The following is a 14,881-nucleotide window of genomic DNA, read 5'->3' as shown; positions in this document are numbered from 1 at the left end:
TTACACTATCTCATCACAGCCACTGTGCTGTCCGATGGTGAATTTAAGCACCTGGGTGTTTCACCTGCTCCTCAGACTCACAGTATCCAAAAGCAGCCTCATTATCTCCCCTGTTTTGTTAAACTGCATCCATCCACCAAGCCAGAAAATGTGGGTGTCACCCTCCCTCTCCCCAACTGCTAATGAGACATCTCCATGGCCATGAGCCTAGTCCAAGCCCTTATCATCCCAGAATTAACTTTCTAATTGGTCTCTCAGCCTCTATTCTTCCCATCACCCTTCCCCACACCCACTCTTCTCCTTTTACTGCCAACTCTGTAATTTTCTGAAAATGCAAATATGATTCTTTGACACTCTCGCTTTCTTTCAACACTTCAGTGCCTTCTAGTCTCTACAGCAGTGCTTCTCAAACTTCAACGTGACCCTGAATCACCTGGGGGCTTGTTAAAATGTGATTTTGGGGCTTCTCTGGTGGCGCAGTGGTTGGCAGTCCGCCTGCCGATGCAGGGGACACGGGTTCGTGCCCTGGTCCGGGAAGATCCCACGTGCCGCCGAGCGGCTGGGCCCGTGAACCATGGCCGCTGAGCCTCCGCATCCGGAGCCTGTGCTCCACAACGGGAGAGGCCACAACAGTGAGAGGCCCGCGTACCGCAAAAAAAAAAAAAAAAAAAAAAAAAGTGATTTTGATGGGGTCGGTGTATGGCTGGCTCCCCTTGCTGCTGCAGCCTTTTGGACCACACTTTGAGTAGCAAGAGTTCCAAGTTCATGTCCAAATCCCATAGCCCCTGACAGTCTGGTTTCTGCTTAACATTTCATCTGCAATTCCTGACATTGCCCAGGAATTACCTGTCAAACCTCTGGGGCTCCAAACCTTCATTCCACCTCAATCCAGGGACCCTCACGGTTTTCTAGCCACATTTCCCACTTCTTTTGCCAGCCAGTGAAATAAGCACCAGCTGAGGATTAGTCCATATTCAAAAGATAAAATCAAATTTCCATAATAGCAAGGCAATACGCGTTTTACAGGCTCTTTAGTGTGAAATGGTTCAATAATATCACATTTGTTTCCAATTTCTTAACCATTCACCTTTGGGTCTTTACCATGGTAATCTTTTTTTCTTAATGAAAATCTCACTAAAATTTTCATGAGGCCAGTGGTAAGAGGACAAAACTATATTGAGTCTTATGAAAAATATATTATACATCTTCCTCTAGATACTGTCTTTTAATATTTTCATGAGATTATCAACTGCTTATCTTCATTCTAGCTTTATAGCTTCTTTTTCTTTTATCGTTAGAAGTGGCTGATAAAAAGGTAGATTAAAATACATTCGGCTGTTTGACCAGAGTTGAACAAAATTTCCTAACACCCTGAATACTGGGAAGCAATGTTTGCTTTTTAAAATTTTTATTGGAATATAGTTGATTTACAATGTTGTGTTAGTTTTAATTGTACAACAAAATGATTCAGATATATATATATATTTTCAGATCCTTTTCCATTATAGATTATTACAAGATATTGAGTATAGTTCCCTGTGTTTTACAGTAGGTCTTTATTAGTTATCTATTTTATATATATACTAGTGTGTATATGTTAATCCCAATCTCCTAATTTGTGTGAGAGAAAATCAACCTCCTTGTTCCTTGAGCCAGTACAGAACCTACTGTAGAAGAAACACCTCTTACCACATACATAGTTGAGCTGTTAGGTTCAGCCTCCTCTCCCACCATGTCCAGCAACACAACCCAACATATTATTAGTCATGCAAACTGCTGAGCTATTTTTACACATTCCTGTACTTTTGCATATGCTATTTGCTCTGCTTAAACTTCCCTTTCTCACCTCTGTAGCTAACTCATCTGATCTTTCAGAACTAGGTCAAACGTCACCTGGATCAGGAAGCCTGAGCTGCTGATGGCCTCAGCTGAGACAGCTTCTTACTGAGTTACCTATGAGGACCGCCATTTGTAATGTGGAAAAGCTGATTTATTTGCATGACCCCCGTTCCCATCCCATTAGAGGCAGAGACCTTATATCTCCTGTGCCCGGCCACAAGAGTGTTGAATGACATGGTGTTTGTGGTGCGCAGAAGAATGCCCTCTCCTCTCAAAGATGTACATGTCCTATTCCCCCGCACCTGCTTTCCATTGGTAAAAGGGACTTTGCAGATGGAACTCATGATCTTGGAATGGAGTTTATCCTAGATTGTTATCTGGGTGGGGCCAACGTAATCACAAGGATCCTTCTCAGAGGAAGGATGTAGGGTCAGAGTTGGGGAAGGAGAAGTGAAGTGAAAACAGGTTGAGTTATGCAGCCTGGAGCTAAGGCCTCTGGAGGTGGAAAAAGACAAGGAAATGGATTTTCTCCAAGAGCCAACAGAAAGGAATGCATCCCTGCCAACACCTTGATTTTGGCGGCTGAGACCCATTTAAGCACTTCTGACCTCCTGAACTCTTATATTTGTGTTGCTCTAAGCCGCTGTTTGGGTGATTTGCTACAGCAGCAAAAGGAAACTAATACAGTGCTCAACCACTGCTCTTTTCAGAATACAGGAAGAGGAAAATGCCTCGGGGCTCACCTCCTGACCTGACCAAGATACATTTCACACCCATAGGTGTTCCGCCCCCACCCCACCCCCACCCCCGCATGGCGTTCTATTGGCCCAGCTGGGTCAGGGCTGGGAGGGGATATGGAAGGGGCTCCCTACGCTATCACTCCACCCAAACTCAAAGTCCTGCATCACGAAGTATTTTCTATCACCTACTGGTGCGAGGCCCAGCGGTTGGTGCCGTGGGGAATCTTATTAGGTCTGTAGTTTAAGATTCTCGAGAACTCCTTGAGAACGAGTACTGCAACAAGGTAAATTCAAGCAAAACACCTCTGGCGATCCTCCGCCCTCCACCGGGTCTCTCCACGCTCCCCTCCTCCCCCAAGAAGACGGGACCGCCTACCTCCTTGGAGAACCCAGGTTTCCCCACCCACTTCGGTAACCTTATGAGATACTGCAAAATTTTCCCCTCCCAAAGCCTTCATTTCCAACGTAACGTATGTAAATATATACTGAAAAAGACCTTTTTGGAAAGGTAGATTTCCTTTTCACAGTTATCTTCATAGGTCTTTGAATTGCTATGGCGACGTTATTAAGATGCAACACGAAGTCCACTCTGTAACTTGCAATCAGCCATCGGGCCTCTAGGTGTCGCCACCACCCAAGTCCTGTTATCAGAGGCGGGGGCCGGCCCTGCACCTACGTGCTAGACGTTCAGTATTTCAAATTATCCAGGAAAAAAAATATGCATATAATACACATTATATATAATATATATTATATATACAATGTATATATTTGTTCCTATATTATATATATAATATATATTTTCTTGGCCTAGATTTCATATATATGTAAAGAACATTGGCTTTTTCCTCCATTCCATTCCAGCTCTAGTTTTCTGTGCAAAATTCAAGCTAAGAGAGTAAATGATGTACCTGGCTACTTTTAAATTTTATTCTTTTATTCTGTTTTCCACATCAGCACTGGAAAATCCTGGACTTTCTTTGGCTACCAGAATATTCATTAAAGATGCACCGAGTTCCACAGACACACACACACAATTCTTTTCATACAACATGGTGTCAGTGTTTTCTCTCCCTCTGGATTCGCATGCAGTTTTGGAGACTATTGTGAGTTGGTTTTCAAAGAAAGTGGAAAGCAGCAAACATGGAAGTGAGGACGCATTTAGAGTTCCGGAAACACGCTGAAATCTCACTAGTTAATCACTAACATTTGGTTCTTCCCCATTCTGAACTCTTACAACTTATAAATGTACATGTATGGTATTTGGAATCTGAAATAGGAATGCTGGGTGGGAGAATTCAGAAGGGTTCACAAGGGTCGAAAGTCTGCTCTCCAATTCTGCTCCTCTGTGATCTTATGAAGTTTTTCTCTGAGCTGCCTATTCAGAAGATGTGTCCGTCTTGATTTCAAAACATATGACAAACTTTTACAAAAATCATCACTTCAGTTGTTCAACTTTTTCTCTTTATGCTAGAACCGCCTCCTTTGTTCCTGTGTCCTTATATATGCCATAGCATGGCTACGGCTTCTGCAGCTCTACCTGTCACTCTCTCCCCATGATTCTCCTTGGTCCTGACTCTGTAGTTATTGCACTTTACTTCTTATGTCTGCTGTAGGTCACATTTCATAGGGTAGGACAAGTCTTAAATTGAATAACTGGAAAGAACATTCTGTTTAAAGATATTCCTTGCCTCTCTTTTTTTTTTTTTTTTTAACTAAGATTTGGTAGAGCTAAAAATTGAGACAAATCTCCACTAAGATATATATGTATGCATGTGTTTGCATATACACACATACACATACACATAAATAAACGGGAACTTTCTAAGTCTTACATTTCAAATTTAGATAGTCATTTTCTGGCAGCTTTGAATATAACCAAAGCTATTGTTAGGCAAAGAACTTTGACTGTAATCAAGGTTATTGTAAGACAAGAGAACATGCTGTTTTTATCATCCACCCCCTTGCTCTACCCAAGAAAAATACTGAACAGCAGTGAGCTCGTATTAAGGGCTATATCTAGTTACTGCTAAACTGGCAGGTTTCTGTCAGGCTTCTAAAAACAATTCGCATTGATTTTTTGACTTCGGAGCTAAAATTAATAAGGAGCCCAGGAAGGCCATGGTTTTTCCTTGAACAGAGAAACAACCCAAAGGCTATGTTAGTGAATGAATTGGCTGTGCTAGTGAAGGGTTGTTGTTGTTTTTTTAAGTATGTATATAAAATAATAGCAATCAAATTGAAAAAGTAGGGCAAACTATTTTATATAGGATGGATAAATAACAAAGTCCCACTGTATAGCACAGGGAACTATGTTCCATATCCTGTGATAAACCATAATGGAAAAAAATATGAAAAAGAATGTGTATATATATATATATATATGTATGTATATATCTGAATAACACAGCATTGTAAGTCAACTATACTTCAATAAAACAAATTTTTTTAAAAATTGAGGGCTTCCCTTGGTGGCGCAGTGGTTGAGAGTCCGCCTGCCGATGCAGCGGACACGGGTTCGTGCCCCGGTCCGGGAAGATCCCACATGCCGCGCAGCGGCTGGGCCCGTGAGCCATGGCCGCTGAGCCTGCACGTCCGGAGCCTGTGCTCCGCAACGGGAGAAGCCACAACAGTGAGAGGCCCGCGCACTGGAAAAAAAAAAAAAAAAAAAAAAATTGAGAAAGTGGGTAGTTACACAATAAAAGTAAGTATCAAATTTTGGTCTGCTTCCATTGTAAGCCAGCAGTGACCCTTCCACTTGGCTACTGGGGAAATTAGAATGTTTCCTTAACTAATACTTTTGTAAAATAATAAAGTCCCCAACCTCCCTGGCATACATATTCACAGCTGACAAGTCTGGGCTTGTGGGTCAGGGTAATTAATTACCGGAACTAACACCGACGTTACTATTGATTTACAGACACCTGTGAAATCTAAACCATAGAAACTAAGAATTAAAAGGGTGCAGAGGCTGTCCGGGGCAGCTCCTCTGCGCCACAGAAACCTTTTCTACACGTGGGCTTGGTGGCACGACAGTGACATCAACACCATAAGCTCCTAAAATGACAGAGCCACACTAGAAGTTACTTTTCTATTCCCAGCAAAGTCCAGAAGGGTGCTGGTACTCTGAACATCTATTTGTTACTCTTGATTTAGTAAACATGTGTTGATGGTACACAAACGCCTCCGATGCCGTTGAGAAATCAAAACAGAAAACAAGCATTCCAGCGGCACGCCGAGAAAGGCACTGGGAAGGAACAGAGAATCCTGTACTAGTCATCTTGTGAAGCCAATTGCTTTCTCAGTAAAATTAATTTTTCTTTCACTTCAAGCTCACTTAAAAGTTAATAAAGAAGCCTAGCTGGCTGGATCATCTGTCTCTTCATTTACCCATCCGTTTAATCACTAGCCACCATAGACTGAGTCTGGGAAAGCACCTAATCATTGGATTTAATTGGTTCTGGCGCCTACCGTTTCCTAATAACCTTTTCTGCCTTGTCTTCCATTAGAGGTAGATCTTTTAGGGTGAGTAAATAGGTCAGATTTCACAGGGTTTTTTTTTTTTCTTTCAATTTTCTGTTTGCCACAGGAGTAAATTAAAAACAAAAAGAGCTAATAGCTCTGTTCTTTATGGAAGTATTTGGTTCTTGGTATTTATTGTTTGGGAATTCAAGAGAAATTCTAGTGCTAGGCTAAGATTCACAGGTTGGTGAATATCCTCTAAGGAACAGATTACATGAAGAGTCATTTCTAGAAGCTTTAGATATATTCCTCAGCATCATGCTTTTTCCTTTAAATTTCAACAGCTTTATAAAACTGGGAACCACAAAGTAAGGCTGACTGGAAGTCAAGGTTACATCCTGAGCGTTGCATCTTCCCCTAACGTTTATAGTTGTGACAAGACACTCACCAGCTTCGTTAGCAACTTAGTTGCTAGCTTCCCACAACGGACACCTGTTAGCCAGGCATCCCTACTGCTTGTAATGCAAATTTTCACTTCAACTACCTACACTTCACAAAACATGGCTCATCCTTTGCTCTTAATGAACATGGCTAATTCCAGATGAAAAGTCACTAAGAGAATCCTTTTATGATATGTGGCAGCTATCACTTTATTGTGTCTTAGCTCCAAATTCAGGCCCCAGCGCACGTTCTGTAATGATGGACAGAACTCCTTTAAGCATCTTTCCTTCACAGTGAGCCCGATGTTGCGTTCTCAGTAAAGAGTGCTGGAGGGACACTGTAGGACCAAGGGGATGCTCCTGTGGGGCTGCTGCGAGATGGGTCAGTGGTGTCGGTCTGATGGTGCTGCTTTAACTCGGGCCCCCAGAACACCTGGTGCCTCGGGGACCTTGTAGCTCTGGCCTGGCCTGGTGATGACCAACCTCCCTGCAAGCGCCCTTGACATAGACACACATGCTTCAGGCCTCCTGCCAGCACTGGCACCTCATCTCCATCTGCAAGCACCTGCTGGCCAGGGCTCACCTGGCCCCGCCTACACTCCGGGGTGCCGGTCGGGAGGGTAGGTTGGGGTTCGCTTCCTGTTGCCAAGCAACCGTAGAGCACCACTGCCCTGGGGGAACTGTGAACCTCTCAGCCAGCCAGTAGGCTGTAACTACAGCAAACTCTGAAGCCCAGCCACCCTTCCTCCCAAGTTTGTCCTTCCTTGGGTATTCTCCTTCAGCCCCAGGGTAAAATATAGTTTTCTTATACCTGGGAGTTACCCTTTCATCAAAGTTTAATAATTCTTGATATTTAACTTCCCCTGTTTAAATCACCATGGGGTGTGTATCTCCTGATTGGTCACAGCCTAATACAACACGTTTCCCACTTAGCAACCAGTAGTTGTCAGCAGAAAAGACATAAGGCATCAAAGTTACCAGTGATACCATAAGAAAAAACTAGACTTTTCAGTACATGGCCATATAATTAATTATCAAATAGACTACCGAACACACACTGACAAACCATGTATTTCATTTGACTGTAGGGTCAGCTTTTATCTAACAAATTTACTGTATCGAAGTAAAAAGAGGACATATAAGTAATTCCTCTCTCTTAATACAAAACTGACCCAGACCAAATAGTATAAGATAAGAAACACCCAAAAAAAGCAGCTTCTGAGATACTAAACAGTACACACTTATGCTCACGGGTAAGGTACAAAGAATACTACATCACACAAACGTAAATATCAATACAGGTACCAATGTAGTTATCAAAAAACTCCACACGATGGTCTTAATACAAGATAAGAGATAGGGATCTGGTTTTTATAACATATTTGGGTTTAACTGGTGATTGGTGATTATGCCATTTCTGAAATAGGAAAGGGTTTACTCTGTCCTTTCTCAGAGGTTTACAGGTAAAAGATACAAACCAAGGTACAAAGAACAAAACAACCAAAAAAACCCACGACTTATTAGCATAGAGTTCTTGGGATTTGGCTGGACAGTTTATTCGGTGACTTACGTCACCACACAAAGGATGCTGTTCCAACCAGCAGAAAATTAAAATGTAAATTATAACAATAGCATATTGAAAATACTACCCAGTAAAGGGCCATTTGCAATGAGAATGACTAATAAAGTTTTCAGTAACACTGGAGGAAACTTAAAATCCATTCTGTTAAAATGACCCAATTTTAGGAAGATAGCTGTCTCCCTGGGTAGGCACTACTATCACCCAAATTCCCCTTTCATCCACTTGTCATTTTGTCTGCACTATCTGATTCCAGTAATACCTGTCCATCCTCACTGCAGAGGTAACTGTTTACATTTTGGGGCTCGGGTAAAGCTGTCCCTAGAGAACTGGGTCACTCTGGAATGGTCTAAGAGGCAGCCTGGTCCCTAAAGGAGTCAACGATAGGGAACTGGTTTCCTGCTGTCGTCATTCAGAAACTGACCACAAGTCTGCATGCTGTGGTCATTTTACCTGCTAAATACGTAACCGCTAAAAGTTCTGTTTGCCCAGTCAACTTATGACTAGGATGGGAAACCTGGCAGTATTCGGTTTCTCATTTATGACTGGGATCCAGTAGAATAAATATTTATTAGGCCTGCAAAACAGTACAGGAAGGGAAGAAGCAGCCGGAGTCCTTCCTTCCTTCTGGTTGCCAATCTGGAGAGTAAAAACATTGCTGTTGTCATCACTCTGTTCCCCCTGTACATGTTGGTTAGGCTGTGGCTAGGAGCGGATTGGGTAAGAGTGGTTTATCCCCAAAGACAGGCAGGGAGAGAGAAAAGGACGCATCTGGACTAGGGAAACGGTGTCGATGCTGAATTGGTGGTGTTTCTGCCCCGGCTCTCGACCTCGGAGTCACCTCTGAGCCTAGCTGTGGACTGTCCTAGAGCCCATGTATTTTAACCTGGTGATAATATTAGCACACAACATGAAATGGATTGACAGGGAGAAAATTAAGAGAAAAGTATCATCCCAACTGAACAGATGGGAAAATAGTATCAATAAGCTAAATCAAATTAGCATGAAAAATGTGTCTATCATTTATCTCAAGTTGTTCCACCCATTCCCAAAGGCTAAATCCTTCCTAGGTGTGGTAGCTCATTAAAATGACAAATGAAGAGCCCCAAAGCAGCATGCAAAAGCAGCTACAGGAAACACAGATGGCTGGCATCTCTTGGTTGGCAAAGGCTGTACTACAATCACTCTTTTATTTCAGGGAAGGGTCCCAAACTAAATCATTCAAAGAAACATTCTACCACTTAATGAGTACCGTTACCACCAATTGTTTTCATGATCAGAATAATACAGGCCTTCCCCCCAAACTATTTGGCTAAGAGAGTAGCAAAAAGAAAATGGTTAAAAACCCTGGGCAGGGAAAGGAAGCTATTCTCCCTTAATATTCACATTCTGTTTTAATCTTTGGCAATGAGACCAGAATGAAACTTTTAAAAGCATATTATCCATATATTCTTTCGAGCTCAAATGAGTTTTACAGATACAGAGAACTAACATTTTAGGAAATCTAGGACAAAATCCTATTAATATTCATCACTGTTCTGCAGATTATAGATGGTATCTGTGTGATTCATTGAAGTCCCTCTTTTTTTAAAAAAAGAACAAACAGATAAAGGCCACCATGACTTAGTTGGACCGCTTCAACAGGGGACATCAACTTTACGTGACAATACAGGAACGAGAGGCTGGACACAGAGAGATGTCTCATGTTACAAGGCACACACATTACTCTTCTTATTCCAGGAAAAAAACTCTCCCCCTTCACGACAAAAATGCTTCAAGCTAGGGGGACAAAAAGCAAAATGAGAAAAGCATTTATCCTTGGCATCAGTATTAGAAAATTATATTCCAGAAGAGGTTCACATTTCCTTTCATATAACAATTAAAAAAAGGAGATATTTTGCCAAAATGCAAAAAAGCATTTAAAGGTATTTCTTTCTCTACTGGAAATTCAGGTAAAGAGGCTGGAACAGAACTGTCCAAGAGAACTAGAACGCAAGCCATATACGTAATTGAAAATTTTCTAGTGGCCACATTAAAAAAAGACAAAATTAGTTTTTAATATTTAATTTAACCCAATATATCCAAAATATTATCACTTAAAACATAACCAATATAAAAATTAATAGATAGCTTACAGTTTTCATACTAAGTCTTCAAAATCTGGAACATATTTCACACTTACGGCACATCACAAAGTCAGTGAGCCACGTTTCAAGTGTCCAATAATTCTATGTGGCTTGCTGGTACCACACTGAGCAGCGCTGTTCTGTACTACAGAGCTTTCATTTCCATTACATTAATGATGATAGATATTTGCACTAGAGCTTTTTCAGTGGAAAGTTTGGTTACAGTGAGTTTTATCATTATAGAACCCAAAAGGATGTATATTGCAAGAGTATGGACCGCTGTTTTAATAAAAAGGTCTAAATCTTTGTGTCATTCATTATAAGCAGTACCAAGTTTTCAGTTAACATGCTTTCAAATGTCAGGGTCCTTGGTCTATTAAAAATGCTGTCCCCTGGGCTTCCCTGGTGGTGCAGTGGTTGAGAGTCCGCCTGCCGATGCAGGGGACACGGGTTCGTGCCCCGGTCCGGGAAGATCCCGCATGTCGCGGAGCAGCTGGGCCCGTGAGCCATGGCCGCTGAGCCTGCGCGTCCGGAGCCTGTGCTCCACAATGGGAGAGGTCACAACAGTGAGAGGCCCGCGTACTGCTAAAAAAAAAAAAAAAAAATGCTGTCCCCTGATTAGCAGGGGCCTCAGAAAAGAAGACTGCATTGTAGTGTCCTGTTCTTATACCTGCCAACCAGTTTACACACATGAAAACATGCTACTACCACAACATACTGGGTTATAGTCACATGATGGTCACATTTCATTCAGATTAAGAATTAGTTAATTATGAGTATAGGTTCAGTCTAGTCTCCTATAACTCAAATAAATCATTATGCAGGGGGTGGGTGGGGAAGTAGAAAAGAACAGCTTTATTGCTTTGCCAGGCAAAGGGGGCCACAGCGGGCTAATGCTCTCAAAACTGTGTGTTCTGCAAATTAATCATTTTTTAAATGTCCTTTTAAGTATAACATCATTTTGGCCTATCGTTGTAAGCCTATTCTATGTTAACATAGTAAGGAAATGTGCATATATAAACATGCAGTCTATATAAAGATTTCCTTCTGGTTTAATTCTGTAGCAGAAAACCAAATCATGACATTAATTTCCTACCAAATAACTGGAATTGATGAGCCTTGAAATCTTTTTAAAGAAGGAACCCTTTGAGAGCATAGAGAGGTTTCCAAGGTATATCTTCTCTTGGCTGATACGCTGACAAGGTGAAAATTAGCATGCAATAAAAACACACAATATCTGTGTTTAATTTTATTTTCTCCAAATAGAATAAAGTTTCACATGCTTTTTTTCATAATTCTGGAAATAGTTTCAGAAGACTTCCACTCCAAATATGGTTTCTCTCTAATAGGTGAGCATTAACCAGGAAAAGGTTAAGTATAAAGAACTTTTAAAAATTAATAATTGAAAAAAAATAAAATATTCACTTATTTAAAAAAAAAAATTGAAAACACACCACCATAGAAAAAATGGTAAAAGACACAAAGGGGGATTTCCAGGAAGAAACAGTAATTCCCATAGTAAAAACATGTTCACCTTATTAGTAATCAAATATATGCAAAATGAAACCACAACGAGATACACACCTCAGCTTGACAAAACTTTGAGTCTGATGATCTTAAATGTCGGTGAACATTGAGAGTACCAGAAATTCTAGTACACCAGTGGAGTGTCAGTTGGTACCATTACTTTGGAAAACAATTTGGCCTTATCTGTTCAGGTTGACGATGTGCTTTATTGCACGTGTGACACAGCAATTCTACTCAAGGTATACATCTACTTGTGTATGTGCACCAGAAATCACATAGAAGAATGTTTGTAGCAACATTTCCTTTCTCTATTTCAAAGAAAGATGTATTTCCATATTCAGCAATAGGAGAAGGGAAAAATTGTGATATACGACAAAATAATACTTAGCAGTGAAAATAAACAAGCTAGGGCACTTGTTTCAAAATGATTATGCCCAAATGCAATGACCATAAAAAGAAGGTGACAGAAGAACAGAGTTTAATTCCATTTATTAGTTTTTAAGGATATGTACACAAAGGTAAAATAATAAAGGACAGGAAGGCTATGATCAACATGGCGTTCCGGATGGGCTCCCGCTATCAAACAGGGACGAGACAGGGTCAGGGAGGGAGCACACAGAGCCCCAAAGAAAAGGCAGGCGGCTGGTGGCAGACACACGGGGGTGTGTTTATTTTTCTTTATATGTCAGTGTATATATTATATACGTGTGTGTGTACATATTTATTCTGTTGCTGTAGGAAATCATTTTAAAAATTGGACTGGTTGAAACATACAAAGAAAAAGACTATACAGCACATTTCAGATGACGAACCATCGCTTGGAACACTGTGAACTTACCTGTTTCTCAAGTCACTGCCACTGTCACTGCTGCTAATTCTTCTCCGTTTCTCTCCTCTTTGAGGGTGGAGACTATTGTCCTGCTCAGACAGTCCCTGTCACATTCTAGGGGTTCAACACACGCTGATTAATGGGATGACCAAACTAACCTGGCCTGCATTTCTAGAAAACTAGGAAAACTTTGAAAATCTGGGTTACAAGTGGGTGGGGATTACTTGGCTTCTTTGGCTTCACAATTTAGTGCATTTCTGAAAACTGACAGCCTGTTCTCTTTATCTCCTCCTTCACCCTCCCTCATCTTGGAGTTTAAGTTAGAAATAGTTCAGCGATGGGCTTAACCTCAGACGCTGCCTTCAGAAACGTCTTCTGCCTTCAGAGGTGTTTGCAGCAAAGGCAGCCCTGCTATTAAGGGCTGTGGCTACACTGTACTTTTCTCCTGCACGAAATTAGGGAAGGGAATCCACAGCCCATCGCTTCATTGTACTCAAGAAACCACCGTCATCTATTTGAACCAACCAGGGGATGAGTGATTTAACGCCATCCTTCGTCCTGGTCACTGTCTGAGATGATTCTGCAGTCACCTCCAACACACACACACAACCCCAAGTGTGTCTCCTCAAGTACTCAAATGATCCATCTGCATTTTTACAACGAATCTGCAGCTTTCAGGTATGGGGTTCATGATGGGAGCAGAAATACAGCATCCCAGCTAAACAAGAAGGTTTCAACCAAACACAGAAGCAAAATTAGAAAAGGTGTAAGAAACGGTCGGGAACAAGCACTCCATTTTCAGAATATGTGTTTTCTGTAATTTATTCCTCTTTAATGCTGAATATAAAATCTGAGATTTCACCAATGCCTTTAGAGACAAATAAATGCATACAAATGGAAATCTAAACACAATAATTTTGCAGATCAAAGTGGGCTCTGACACTTTAGAAAAGATGTAAGCATTTCTAGAAAAAGCAAAACCCTATACAGCAAAATCAAATTAAAAAACAAAACAAAACAAACCAGAAAGAGGCTTTGGTACCTTTCAACAAGGAAGGACAAAAATAAGTTTAGTTCGTTATTAAATTCATGTAATATAAAAACATCTATGTGGGAGTGTTGAATAAATCTATAAAACAGAAACAAATCTAAAATATATTAGAGCCTGAGAGAAAAAAAAAATCCTCCTTTTCTCCTTTTTGATTTTAATAGAATACCAGAATGTGGAAAAACAAGTACTTCCCCAACTAAATTTTCTTCTGGTCTGCATATACCTAGCAGGATGGCACTCTCTGTATTTTATCTCATTTTAAAATGGGATAATTTGATTTTTAGCAGCACATTTTCTTTGCCCCAACAAGCCTACTACAGGAAATAAAAATTCTGTCTTAAAATGCTTTTGATATTACATCTATGTCTGCAATTCCCATCCACTTCTTTCCTAGATTTTTAAGACTATGATTATTCAGATCTAAAGGCAGCTAGTTAAAGAAGGGATGAAGGGCTTCCCTGGTGGCGCGCTGGTTGAGATTCCGCCTGCCGATGCTGGGGACAGGGGTTCGTGTCCCGGTCCGGGAGGATCCCACATGCCGTGGAGCAGCTGGGTCCGTGAGCCATGGACGCTGAGTCTGCGCGTCCGGAGCCTGCGCTCCGCAACAGGAGAGGCCACAACAGTGACAGGCCCGCGTACCGTAAAAAAACAAAACAAAACAAAACAAAACGAAAAAAGAAAGGATGAAGAAAACCATTACAGGTTTGGAATTCAGCTGGTAAAACACAAGTAAGGACACAGTGCAGTCCCAGAGGGCAATACCTTAGGACTCTGCAGAGCCTGGGTACTGAGGGAAATGCCACACAGTGTGTTTCTAGCTTGCTCATAACAAGCACAATACCAGGTGAAGCTGGTCTCTCCTATTTCTTTGCTGCTCCAAAAAAAAAAGTGGGGTGGGGTAGATGATCTGTAACTGTGGTAAATAATTTAGCACTCCTATTCATCTAGTCTGTTTAGGACAACCATACTGGGCCTACTACAACCAGAGTAATTCAGAAGTTTTGAGACAAACAATTCTGAGTAGCTTTCTTGGTCTAGCAGGTATTGAATTGATCCTACAACCCCAAGACTCAATCTTACCAAGTTGCTTCTCGGTAGTCACTGGCAAGAGTAGACAAAATGTAAGTTAGACCATTGCAACGTTAACTTTTAAAAACTGCTGTATCTTAAAAAGAAATTCTAAGTCTTCTTAGACTTTAACACGATATCCAGTTCAAAAACATTTCCTGGTTAGTCCCTGGGATTTATCAAGTGGAATTTGACCTGGATCGTATTTAATGCCAACTAA

The sequence above is a fragment of the Grampus griseus genome (assembly GCF_964374135.1).
Source record: "Grampus griseus genome assembly, chromosome: 13".
Lineage (NCBI taxonomy): Eukaryota > Metazoa > Chordata > Mammalia > Artiodactyla > Delphinidae > Grampus > Grampus griseus.
This window is presented reverse-complemented; position numbering follows the sequence as displayed.